Raw genomic sequence first — 14,904 nt, forward strand, 5'->3', positions numbered from 1 at the left:
TAAGCTCATGCATAAGCATAAGCTTATGCGGAAATAGAGAAATAAAGAAGGGGGAAACTTAAGCATAAGCTCATGCTCATGCATGAGCATAAGCATGAGAAGCATGAGCTTATGCTTATGCTTATGCTTAAGCATTAGCATAAGCATAAGCTCATGCTTATGCTTATGCATGAGCATGAGCTTATGCGAATGAGAGAAGGGGGAAATAGAGAAGGGGGAAAGAGAGAAGGGGGAATGAGAGAAGCATAAGCATAAGCTTATGAGGAAATAGAGAATGAGCTTATGCGGAAATAGAGAATGAGAGAAGCATAAGCATGAGCTTATGCTTCTCTCATTCTCTATTTCCACATAAGCTCATGCATAAGCATAAGCTTATGCGGAAATAGAGAATGAGCTTATGCGGAAATAGAGAATTAGAGAAGCATAAGCATGAGCTTATGCTTCTCTCATTCTCTATTTCCGCATAAGCTCATGCATAAGCATAAGCTTATGCGGAAATAGAGAAATAGAGAAGGGGGAAACTTAAGCATAAGCTCATGCTCATGCATGAGCATAAGCATGAGCTTATGCTTATGCGGAAATAGAGAAAGAAAGAAGGGGGAAACTTAAGCATAAGCTCATGCTCATGCATGAGCATAAGCTCATGCTTATGCTCATGCATGAGCATGAGCTTATGCAAATGAGAGAAGGGGGAAATAGAGAAGGGGGAAAGAGATGAGGGGGAATGAGAGAAGCATAAGCATAAGCTTATGCGGAAATAGAGAAGCATAAGCTCATGCATAAGCTTATGCTTATGCATGAGCTTATGTGGAAATAGAGAATGAGAGAAGCATAAGCATGAGCTTATGCTTCTCTCATTCTCTATTTCTGCATAAGCTCATGCATAAGCATAAGCTTATGCGGAAATAGAGAAATAAAGAAGGGGGAAACTTAAGCATAAGCTCATGCTCATGCATGAGCATAAGCATGAGCTTATGCTTATGCTTATCTTTAAGCATTAGCATAAGCATAAGCTCATGCTTATGCTCATGCATGAGCATGAGCTTATGCGAGTGAGAGAAGGGGGAAATAGAGAAGGGGGAAAGAGATGAGGGGGAATGAGAGAAGCATAAGCATAAGCTTATGCGGAAATAGAGAATGAGAGAAGCATAAGCATGAGCTTATGCTTCTCTCATTCTCTATTTCCACGTAAGCTCATGCATAAGCATAAGCTTATGCGAAAATAGAGAAATAAAGAAGGGGGAAACTTAAGCATAAGCTCATGCTCATGCATGAGCATAAGCATGAGCTTATGCGTATGCTTATGCTTAAGCATTAGCATCAGCATAAGAGCTTATGCGAATGAGAGAAGGGGGAATTAGAGAAGGGGGAAAGAGAGAAGGGGGAATGAGAGAAGCATAAGCATAAGCTTATGCAGAAATAGAGAATGAGCTTATGCGGAAATAGAGAATGAGAGAAGCATAAGCATGAGCATGAGCTTATGCGGAAATAGAGAATGAGAGAAGCATAAGCTCATGCTTATGCTTCTCTCATTCTCTATTTCCGCATAAGCTCATGCATAAGCATAAGCTTATGTGGAAATAGAGAATGAGAGAAGGGGGAAATAGAGAAGGGAAAGAGAGAAGCATAAGAGGAGAGAGACAAGCTCATGCTCTCATGCTATGCAGAAATAGAGAATAAGAGGGAAAGGAAAGAGAGAAGGGAAAAGAGAGAAGGGGGAAATAGAGAAGGGGGAAAGAGAGAATAAGAGGAGGGAAAAAAGAGAAGGGGGAAAAAAGAGAATAAGAGAAGAGGGAAGAAGGAAAGAGTTTGAGGGGAAGAGAGGGCTCCTACGCCCATCACTGCAGCTAGCGCTTAAGGCACTAGCTGCAGGCCAATGCAAATAACAAAAATAATAAATGGAAAAAAGAGGAAGCACTTACCCGAAATAGTATGTCCCGCTCGGTGTAGTGGACTGGCCCTACAAAAGAGAGAAAACAACCCATTTTTTCAAATAAGATGTTAGCGGAGGGAGGAGATTACAAAAGCAACTTCTTGAAGGGAGGAGATTGAGGAGACAAGGAAAGGAGGAGATTGAGGAGACAAGGAGAAAGAGAAGGAAGAGAAATACATAAAAAAGAGGTGAGTTTTCTTTCTTTCTTAAAATCTCGTTTTTTGTTTCAATCCTTTCAAAACAAGCATGAAAACTAGTTTACAGAATTAGCAATACAAGAAGAAACACTCACAAAACTAAAGCTAACAAACAAACAACCTACATTGTTGAAACAAACTCACCTCTTGAAGAACTTCCTTTCAAGAAACCAAAGAGGAAAAAGGGTAGAGAGGGAGTACAAGAGCTATGAGAAGGGTGAGGAGTGGAAAATAGAGTGGGAGGTTGCTTGAAATAGGTAGGAGGTCGTCGAAAATAGGTGGGAGGAGATATTGGCTTGCTATCTTGAGAGATTAGAGAATAGTATAAAGAAAACACCGCGCGACGAGAGTTTCGAGTTTTAACCCACAGCGTCGCTATATAGCGACGCTTATTCGTTGCTAATTAAAAACGTCGCTATATAGCGACGGAACAGAGGAAAAGGTCGCTATATAGCGACGCTTACAGTCACTTTTTTGATGTGGCATCAAAAGAAGCTCAAACATGCTATTTTATAACTGTTGATATCTCCTCTTCATGCTTATGTTGTGATTTTATAAGTGTAGATGGAAGGGACGAGTGGAAGCTCGTCCGATGATGCGCCAACGCCCGGGAGCACGAAGTGGCTTACGGAGAGGTTATACTGTCATTGCACTCATTGCAAGCGAGAAGTACGACATCAACGTCGTATTATCATGCGCCATTTGCGGATGTATGGGGAGGAGCCGGAACTAGTACCCCCCGTTGGTGTTGCACATGTTGAAGGACCATCGGTAAGTCAAAGCTATTTAAGTTCGCAATCTTATTGTATACCAGGAAATAGAAGATCTTATATTTACACGAAATCTTAAAACAGGATGAGGAGGGTGACGAGGGTACACATATACCTTCTCACTTTCAACAAGACTATAGTCTCCCGGATGACGACGAGGGTATGGTCGACATGATGGATTCCATTTTTAGGGGCACTACATCCCACGTACATGTGATGTCAGAGTCTGAGGTCAAAATGCAAGAGTTGCAATCAACACAATTGTACGAGGGTGCTAGGATGTCTAAACTACGTGCTTGTCTCTCAATCTTGAATCTACAAGTACAATATGGGTGGTCGGATACAAGTGTCTCGGCCTTAATGAGGTTAGCCCTTGCATTAATTTGACTCATTATTTGGATATTGTTTGTTTTGAGAATCATCATTTGGATAGTGTCTTTGTCATAGGTTGCTCCAGAAGATGTTGCCTGCACCAAATACCATGCCCGCATCAAGAGATGAAGCGAAAAAGATGCTAACAACGGTGGGTATGGATTATGATACCATCCATGCTTGCCGTAATGATTGTATTCTCTTTTGTCGTGAGCATGGAGATTTGGCTAGTTGTCCAAACTGTGGGGGACAACGATATAGAGATGACTTGCAGGGTGATCGGATACCGGTAAAGGTCTTGAGACACTTTCCCATCATTGCAAGAATACAACACATGTTCCGATGCAAATCCATAGCGGAGTTGATGACATGGCATGCATCTCATCGGTCCACTGATCACACATTGAGGATTCCCACAGATTGTGCAGCTTGGAAGCACATAGATAATCAGTGGCCGGACTTTGCGAGGGAGCCACGCAACTTACATCTTGGGCTAGCCATGGACGGTGTGAATCCTTTCGGGTTATGCTCGACATCTTGGTCGACATGGCCCATAGTCGTGGTGAATTACAATATCCCACCATGGCTAACAATAAAAAAGGGACACCTCATGCTTGCACTACTTGTGCCAGGAAAGTACAAGGCAAAAAACATGGACGTGTACATGGCACCTTTGATAGAGGAGTTACCGATATTATGGAGAGGAGTGCAGGTCTTTGATATTTCCACAGCTCCTAGACATACCAATGATATTTTGGTTAGGGGTATCTTGATGTGGACCATGCATGACTACCTCGGGGGGGTCACTATGTATAAACCCTCTATACCAGTGCGTTCAAGGCATATTTCTAAAATCCCTTATCTGTAAATTTTTCATTAATAAAATGTACCCCTTTTCTATACAGATCTGTAAATTTTTTCCAAAACTATTTTAAATAGTCCCTTATGTATATTTATTTTTGTAAATTTTAGAAATAAAAAATATCCTTCTGTTGAACTCACGTGATAGGGTTACATATGATGAGTGACCCCCCCGAGATGACTACCCAGGATATGGAGAGTGCGCAGGTATGTGGTTGTGTCTTTACATGTACAATGAGGGATTATGCTTTTTTTACTCTCTTTTGCACGCATGTCTTGTACTAACACATTCATGCATGCGTGCAGGACTTGTTACAAGTGGGTACCATGCTTGTCCTGTTTGTGGACCGGCTCTGAAATCGCTTGCATGCTACTCCAAACATATGAGGAAAAATGTTTATGAAGGTCATGCTCGATACCTTCCGCTCGACCATCTCGCACGTGGAGGTCAGCTTGATCCAACACCATCATATTTGAAGGCAAGTGATTGGATTCAAGCTTGGAGGGCGAATGGAGAGGAACCTCCTCCTGGTATGAAGAGGCTATCGATCTTTCACGAGCTTCCTTATTGGGCTCAGTTACAAATCAATCATCTCTTGGATCCCATGCATATCTTCAAGAATGTGGGGGCTACTATTTGGGCACACTTGGTTGGTTCCAAGGACGCGAGAGGAGTGCGAGAAGACTTGCGTGCTATGAATAGGATGTCTCGTTTGTGGCCCCAAGTGCATGCTTCGGGAAAAGTTGTCCTCCCGAAAGCAATGTGGATCCTCTCTACGAGGGAGGAGGCAGCGGTCAAGGCAGACATTGCCTCTTTTCAAACACCGATAGGGTACATGCGTTGCTTGAAAGGAGCATTTTCAAAGGACAATAAGCTTAGTGGCCTCAAGTCCCATGATTGGCACAAGGTCTTACAGGTATTCTAAGTAGAATTAGTGTACCGAGAATCGTGATGCGTTAGCGTAATTATTATTATGTTATATTGTTGACATGACTTCATTGTTGCTTTGATAGTTCATCCTCCCAATTACAATAAAAGGGTGCTTACAAGAAGATGTTAGAAATGCTATATTCAAGATTTGTGGTATTGTGAGGTATGCTTTCTATCAAATCGCATTATGTATTTTCTTCATGGACATGTGAAATACGTGGATATCTCAAATATCTTACATATGCATGGACATGTGAAATAGGTGGATATCTCAAAAAGAGATCTCTATATCGAGCATCGAGAAGGCTACGGTGGAATCCATCAAAGCCGTATGCTTGCTTGAGAAGCACTTTCCCTCAAGCATTATGACAACTCAAGTCCACTTGCTTGTGCACATAGTTGATGAGGTGGCTATAGCAGGTACCGTTCATAGTCGATGGATGTTTTTTCTCGAGCGGTTTATGAAAACTTTAAAGGGGTTTGTAAGACAAAGAGCAAGACCGGAAGCAAGCATGGTAGAGGGATGGCTTGTGCAAGAGTCATTAGTATATATCACAGAGTTTCTTGCATCCACGGATCCTGATATGCCGCAAGCTTGGCACAACAAGGATGATGATCGCATCGTTGGTGAGGTTCCCCAAGCAAAAGGGATTGAAAGAAAGATGAGCGAAGAGCAAATGGAGAAATTCAATAAGTTTTGTATCCTCAATAGCCCTGAGATACAGAAGTGGATTGAGAGATATGAAGTGGCCAAAGCAGAAAGAATAAATGCAAGGACGAGATTCAAAGTAATGTACAGGGGATCACAACCATATCCACGAGATCTGGCTCTTCTCCCTACTCACATGTCACTTGATTGGCTACAACTGGCTCTACGTAAAGCCGACATTATGGAGAGACAATAAACGAGCGCGAGCGAGAGTTATCATCTCGATGTATGGTGCATGTAGGTTTCTTATGTCTTGACGTACTTAAGTAATTATTTGTGGCAATATATGCTATAAAATAGATGCATCTTCATTGTTTTAATGATGCTCTTTTACAGTACAAAAAGTACAGTGCATTATGGTCATATGGACGACATTTTCGCGTGGAACGCATCGATTCAAAGAGAGTCACGTATGATTGTGGAGTCATGGCTAACTTCACACAAGATAGCCGAGCAAGTGCTTCAGATACCAATCTTCTCTCCTCACAGTTGGATTATTGTGTAACCATACGCGACATCTATGAAATTGATTTCAGACGATTTACTATTTTCATTCTTGATGTAAAATGGTTTAGAACTACTTACAACGGTCCCCATGCGACAGTGAGAAAAGATAGTAGCGGTCTCTTTGCAATAGACTCCACCAAACATTGGACCGATGAAAGTGATACTTTTGTTCTTCCCGAGCACTGTGAGTAGGTGCATACTAATGATTTAATTAGTCGAAGCTTTCGTTTTTAAATTCCATTGATACATGTACTTGAGCATAATTTCATATATATAATTGACAACATTTGGCACCCATCTTCAATATAGGTGGTTTTTCATCCGGATCGTTCTGATCCAAGATGGTGGTACGTGATCCAAGTTGCACCACGAAGTAAGCAAATTTTTGAAGATCGAGATGTGGATATGGAGATGCCACTACCAATGCCGGATCCAATTGATGAATCTAGCGAAGAAGATGTAGATCATCATATGAGCCAAGAGGAAGATTCGCATAATGACATTGCACGGGAGGAGGATGGAGATCACGATATTGATGAAGAAGACAACAATCATCAAGATCAATTACCACACTTAAGCTTTATTGAAGAAGATGATCAAATACTTTTAGGTGAACGTACGATGCTAGAGTACGATGATGATATAGGAGATCAACTCGGTATAAATTGGAGATAGACTTGCTTGGCGCCTTAGACTTGGCTCAAGATGAAACAGTTGATGTAAATGCTCTTATTTGATTTTTCTCATCTCAAACATGGACATGAATATATGAGCTTCAAAGGCTTGATGTACATGCTCACATTTTTTAATTCTCTATGAGCTCGAACATGTATGAAAATTTAAAAAAATTTATCATTGGAAAAAACTAACTTTTAAGGCTTATAAAAAAAAAAACCTCTCTGTAAAAACGTCGCTATAATATTTTGTATCAGTGTCGCTATATAGCGACTTTTAGCAACAGTCGCTATATAGCAACGATTTAGGAAACCCGCTTTTCATACCAATGATTAACGCTAAGTGGGTGCTAAACGTCGGTACGTAAACATCGCAATAGGATCTGTGTGTAGTAGTGAGATGCATTAAAGGCCAAGTTGCATGAGGCCTTTGATATGAAGGATTTGGGACTTGCAGGTCATATTCTTGGTATGCGCATCATGGGTGATCGGAGTAGGAAACTCCTTTGGCTTTCACAGAAGGAGTATGTTACAAAAGTATTGTAGCATTTCAATATGGAGGAGGGGAAGGTAGTGATTACTCCATTCCCTCCATATGTGAAACTGAGTCATACAGATAGTCCCAAATCAGATGAGGAGAAGGCCATGATGGCCAAGGTTCCTTATGCATCAACGGTTGGGAGTCTTTTGTATGCTTTGATAGCTACTAGACCAGACATTGCATTTGTAGTGGGAGTTGTTAGCTGGTATATGGCTAATCCAGGAAAGAGGCAATGGGAGGCAGTTAAGTGCATCATGAGGTACATGAAGGGTACCAACGAGATGTGCATCTGCTTTGGTAGAGGAGACATGCGTGTACTTGGGTACACAAATTCAAACTATGCAGGGCATGTGGATAGTAGGAGATCCACTTCTGGTTATGTGTTCATCTTTGCAGGTGGTGCAGTGTCGTGGATGTCTCACGCACAAAAGTGCATTGCTTTGTCTACCATAAAGGCTGAGTACGTTGCAGCCACAAAGGGTTGCAAGGAGGCTATATGGCTTGATCAACTAGGGGGAGATTTGGGGATTCATACAGGAGTACCGACATTGCATAGTGATTCCATGAGTGCTATTCAGCTAGAACAAAATCTGGTCTTTGCAAAGACCAAACACATTGAGGTTCAGTACCATTTCATCAGGGAGGTACTTGAGGACAAGCGCATAGAGCTTGTCAAGGTTCATACAAATGATAACCTTGCAGATATGCTAACGAAGAGTCTACCTAGTCAGCGGTTTGAGTATTGTCATGTATTGATGGGCATTGGATAGTATGCTCACTGGTTGTTCTCCCTTAAAGGCACATTGTCATTTAAGTGGGAGGTTATGGGGGTTAAAGTTCACTGTGCCTTTACCCCGGTTATGTACAGTACTTAAACACATATATAAATGAATGAAAAAGAAGATTAGGGTGTTCTGCACCCACCAAAAATTTGTGTGGCTCTCTATTTCTCTCTCTCCCTCTTCTGTTCCACTTCCATTGAGAGCACTCTCAATTAGGATAAAGGTGTCCGCATATGATCTTTTGTCTCATACGTAACTCTAGCAACATCCAACCAGATGTAGAGGCTCTTGATTAGTGGAATCGACAATCGAACAGCCAAGCGGTTAGCTGCGATCATAGCAATCCCATATCATAGAGCATTTGAGTCAAATAGAGAAGCTTCCTCTCTACCTACCATCTTGTTCGTGAATCTGTGTGAAGTATAGACATAACAATTTACGCAACTGATAGCTTAACAAATCATTTCTTACGTCCTTTACTAGCATATGTAGAAGCAAAAGATGAAGGTGATGAGCATGAGCATATGGAAAGCATAGGTGGACTACGACCAGAAACTCTTGCTAGATCAGAATGTTCATGATGAAGGCGATAAGCATGAGCATAGAGAAGGCTAAGGTCGACTGTGATCAAAAGCTCTTGCTAGATTGGAATGTTCACGAAAGAGAGCTAAGGGAGTTTATATAGTTTTTGACTTAGTCGGTTACTTTGTGAAGGTCATGAGTCAGTATATAGTCCATTATATGAATCATCCTGTGACCTTTTGTTTCAAGGTATTTTAATTTGAATGCATTCTTTATATGTATAGAGCAAACTCCATTTAATTAAATGGGTGTTTAGCACCCCATTCAATAGAGCATAACTACACTCCGAGATTTAGTTCACCCATTAATATGCTATTCATCCATATAGTTCACACCATCTTTAGTCGTGGGTGTTTCTATCACGTACCACTGGAATAAAGAATTTATGTATTTTGATCAAATACCATACTGTACTGCCCATTTCAAGAATTTAGAGCACACATATGCAAGCCTTTTATGCAATTCCTTTTATCACGAGTTCTTATGGGCGACCAATAGTTTGAAAACCATGTTTGACAAGGTCCAATCATAGGTTAGTCTTTAGTCTATATAGTTGCAAATGCGGGAGAGAAACTTGCGTGAAATTAGGATTAGCATGGAATGGCAATGTGGTATATGTTCATGGTGATTGGTGTAGGTATGAGAGGACTAAAGGTCTTGTATGAGAAGCATTTTGGCTATGACATAGGCATTATGAAGGGCTGTATAAAGGTAGTATGTGGCTAGTAGTTTTGACTAGACCCAGCTATCAACTTGAGCCACATATGGTGTCTAGCCAAGTTAGTTGGAGATGTCTATAGTAGGGATTCAAAAGATCAAAGAGGGGCTTATATACATCTAGAAAGAGGAAAGGAAGGACTTGACCATGGCCGAAAAGTTGTCTCGATTTGGTGAGTAGTGACTTGAAAGCAAACAACTTGAAGTGAATATATTATTTGCTGCATATGGGATATGGAGTGCAATGAACCTTGGACCACTCACAATTCCCCCCATATTTTCCAAAATTTGATGTCGTATCCCTAACCCAATGGATCTCATCATATAGGTTTTCAAGATGATGAAAGCATTCATTCCTCAGAAGCCCACTCTTATGGTACCTGTCTAACCTAGGTGTAGGAAAGCTTCTTAGCTAAACAATTGTAAAGCTTCTTAGCCAAAATCATTCTTGGCTTACGTAGCGATCATAATACTCCAGGAGTATTTTGTTGAACACATCTTGTGCATACTCCAAGCTTTCACATTTTCCATACATTTCAATAAGAAGTAACTTACTAAAAAATATCGTATCCAGATATCCATGCCTATTCATGTACCGATGCACACGCTCACTCTCAAAACTAAACAAGCATCTCCTCATTCAAGCTTTCAAAATAGCAGTCATAATTCCTTGCAAAGACAATTCGATGGTGCCAATCCATTTTATGTATATGACAAGGTTTCCACTTTGTAGTTCCTTAAGCACCTCCTTTGCAACCTTGGACCACTCACAATTCCCTCACCAAATGGGTCTCATCATATAGGCTTTCAAGAGGACAAAAGCATTCATTCCTCACAAACCCACTCTTATGGTGCCCGTCTAACCTAGATGTAGGAAAGCTCCTCCTCATTCCTAGCTACTATTCTACAAGCTTAAAACCATACAAAGTCAATGCACCATATAGCTCAATGCACATATACCGAGAACAACAACCACTCAAGATGTTGATATGGCATGTTAGCCATTTTAACACTAATACCTAAATGAATATAGCTATATACTAAATGCAAAGTTATATATCCCAAACTCAAATTGCTACATGCTATATGCGAAATACTATGTGCAAAATACAAAATCATACATTCCTAAATGCAAAGTACCATGTGCAAAATCCAAAGTGCTATGTTCTATATCACAAACTCAATAAGTGCAAAATGCAAAATGATATGAACCCAAGGAAGGGCATGTTCCTTGGTCTTATAATTTTTGGAGAGGAAATGTGTCGACTCTCCCCCCACATGAATGTGTGGTTAAGTTTATTAATTTATGTGTTTGATAAAAAGTGCTATGTGCAAAAATGCTAGTTGCTCAATGCTATGTGCTAAATGCTAAATACTATGTACAAAATACAAAATCATAAAGTTCTAAAAACAAAGTACTATGTGCAAAATGAAAGTGCTATGTTCTATATCCCAAACTCAAATTGCTACATACTATATGCAAAATACTATCTTCAAAATGCAAAATGATATGAACCCAAGGAAGGGTACGTTCCTTGGTCTTATGATTTTTGGAGAGGAAATGTGCCGACCCTCCCCACACAAGAATGTGTGGTTAAGTTTATTTGTTTATGTATTGGATACAAAGTGCTATATGCTAAATGCAAAAATGCTAGTTGATCAATGCTAAGTGCTAATTCGAAATGAAAAATGCTATGTACAAAATTCAGAGTGCTATATCTCAGATTCAAATTGCCATCAAATATATACAAAGTGATAAATAAAAAGTGCTATATCCCAAATTCAAATAGCTACAAAATATATGCTAAACCCAAACTCCTATGTGCAAAAAGAAAGAGCTATTTACCATGTTCTATATTCGAAATGCTATATGCTACATTCAAATTCCTATATGCTATATTCAAATTGGTATCAACATAAACTAGAGACGTTATAAATTTTGAGTGAAAAATATAAAGTGTTAACAACCTTGATATTTTGTTGGCAGATTATTCGAATTGGTGAATTTCAAGTCATTTTTAACACTCGCATCCACAACGGGAAAATAAACTTAGGTGCTTCTACTTTAACATATAATTTAGTTTACAAATATGAAAAGGTCACTTATTGAAAGGGGAGAACTTGCTTCCTACATTAGCATAGAAAACAAGAAAAGACGATTACAACCGAGTTTCTGTTTATGGCTATTCATCGATAAATTTCTAAAAGAATGGAACCAAATCACTTCTCAATATATTTCAAAGATGCAATATTGTGTATATTGTGGTAGAATAGAATTTAACATAGGTTCTTTTACAAAGTTAAAATCAGTAATATCACTACTAGAATCAAGTATAACACCATATGACTTATCCAATACGTTCACAAGTTTGCATGTAGAAAATGGCCTAGGACATAGATCAAAAATGGCTTGTAAAGCATGCATAGATAGTTCATTCAAAAAGTTGTACTCGGTTCCCTATGATCCATACTATTTACATAATGTATTATGTGCGGACATATTTCAAATGCAAATGCTTTCTATCATCGATATATCCCTAAACGTTTCTAAAGGTATTACATCTTTAGCAATAGGAATACTACAAAGGAGATCGATGTTGGATAATCCACTAATACGTTGGAATCGCCAACAAAGATTCTGCAGTAACTCAACAAACTCACTATCAACAACAAAACACATTCTAGCATTTAACTCTAGAACAAACCCCATATTTAAAAAATACTTGACAATGTATGAACGACAGCATCCAAAACTAGGAGTAAGTGTTTTTTCTTCAGAAGTTATTTCTAATATTCTTGAAAGACACTCTGCTGACTCACCATTCAATCTTATGAAAATTGCACATGAGGAGAACTACTTGTCATTACTAGAACAAATCAACATGCTACCTACAACTCATAATTTCAAAAAAAATACATCGCATGAAGTCGACACATTTGTACTTTGTGATTCAACAAGAATTATTGAGCGTCAACTCATAACATCTATGGAAGGTCTATCACAATGTGACGAATTAACACTAGAGTATGCATTATTCCCATTCCTATATCCTTTCGGATATGGTGCTCATGATGGCAAGATGTTCTTCAACGTATATTTAAAAATGAGAATACCAACATTGTTCTCCGTGTTCACTCTTTACAAACCATACTTGTTATTGATGTACCAAATACATCAATCTATTATAATAGCAAACTCTACTCAAACTACAATATTACAAAGAGATATTGACCAACAAAGATGACAAGATCCAAGAATATCTGAACAAGAGATAATTAGATGTATTCTTAAGTTTCAGATACCAAGTTCTCACAACAACACAAAGCAACTATAGGTGCGCTTGGTAGACGCGCAAAATAGCAAGCGTGTTTATAGGCATTGCTTGAATAGAGAAATTACGACCATATCTAATCGCGCATCTAATAGCTCATCTATTTGTGCGTGTATTAACACGTCTATTTGCACGTCTACACTGAGAAAATACGGGCCTGTCTAACATTATGTTTATCAGTGCATCTATTTGCACGTGTATTAGCGCGTTTACACTCGGAATTAGACACATATTTGGACGCATCTTTAGACACAAAACATAGAATACAGAAAGTCAAATTTTGGTGTACATCATTGCTTTCCAAACATTGCCCATGATTACCAAAGCACATAATTTTAACAAAAACATCAATGCTTTTTTGCAAGCCCACATAATACAAGACTTAAGTGAGGTGAGGAGAATGAGACAATATGTAAAATAGTTTTGCCAATATCAATGATGGGCTACGGTTCAATCTCATTCTCAATGAGATCAACCCTTGCCAAAATATCTACTTCAAAATCCAAACAAGTGTTTAGATCTACAAATACATTCAACCCACTACTACTTGTGCTACTCATGTGCTCATCGAAATCAGCATCACCAATGGTAGGCTTGTCCTCACGGTTAATGGCCTCAATATCTGTATCTCCTATCTCATGATCATCCTCCTCTCTCGTATCACGGTCATCATCACGTCCGTGGCCATGATCATCCTCCATACGCTCCATATTAGTAAATGTACTATACATCACTTTGGAACGTGGCATAATAGGTATTACATGCCACCATCTATTATTATCCACCATTGGTTGATAGACAACCTAATTCAAACACAAATACAATCATGTTATTTTCCTTGCATCAAATATTTAAAAGCGAGTATTTTTATATATGTGCACAGTACCTGTTCACATTGTTGCGGTAGTACTAGTGTGTCCTTCCTACTCTGCCAAAACTTTGTGGAGTCAATAGTTACAATAATCATCCATGGCTCCATTGGCTCCCTCAAAGCTAGCAATGATGCCGCAATGTGTTTCTCTTATCATCAATCCGTTGTGTTCGAAATTGCTTGCCCTCACACCATATAGCATTGAACATAGTGCACTACACCAAGAAAAAATCAATTAAATAAGCAATCTAAATTATTGAAAGCTCCTAACTTATGCATAACATTCTATATACCGACCTTGCTCATGCATCCCCTAGCATACTCCCATTCTTCCATTGTGATATGCATGCCCTCGTCTTCCTCTGCTTTCTCCATTTCATCAAGTAGGCAATCCACATGAATATCCTTTGGAAGTGCTCTTAGATACTGAGGGTATGGCACATAAGATCCGTGGTGTGTACAAAAGAGGGCCCTTTCTTCTTGTGTTCTTGCCTTTGCATCCTCGTATCTTGTCACCCATCTTTTCATCACATCACTATTAAGCACTCAATAGAGGTTGATACTATTATGCAACTCTGTGTCTATTATTTGTTGTGTCCTTTCCCTTGAGGCACAATAGAGGTCATCCTTAGGTCTTCATCATCTCTCCATAGTCGTGGGAGAGAGCTATCCACATCAACAAGAAACTCAGAAATATATACAAGTGACTCTTGTACCAACCAACCCTCAGCCATGCTACCTTTGGGTCTTGCATTTTATCTCACAAAGCCCTTCAAGGTCTTCATGAAGCGCTCAACGAAGAACAACCATTGTGCATGTATAGTACCGCATATAGCAATCTCATCCACCAAATGCACTATAAGATGTAGTTGGCTTGTGAGAACAAAACGTGGAAATGTCTCCTCCACTAAACAAATGACCTTCGCTGACATAACTCGAGCATTCTCAAGCGTGGTGGGATCTATTTCCTTTGAGCTCACATACCTAGAAATGAAAAAGTACACCATATTAGCAATATGAACACCTTGCATGGAGCATTGATACGCATCATATTTTATATCATGTAAAGTACCTCACAAGCTCACCCATCTTGTAAATACAATCCTTCACATCCTTCGATGCACT

This window comes from Dipteris shenzhenensis, chromosome 9 (genome assembly GCF_047967505.1).
Source record: "Dipteris shenzhenensis isolate YYH24624 ecotype China chromosome 9, Dip_SZ_1.0, whole genome shotgun sequence".
Taxonomy (NCBI): domain Eukaryota; kingdom Viridiplantae; phylum Streptophyta; class Polypodiopsida; order Gleicheniales; family Dipteridaceae; genus Dipteris; species Dipteris shenzhenensis.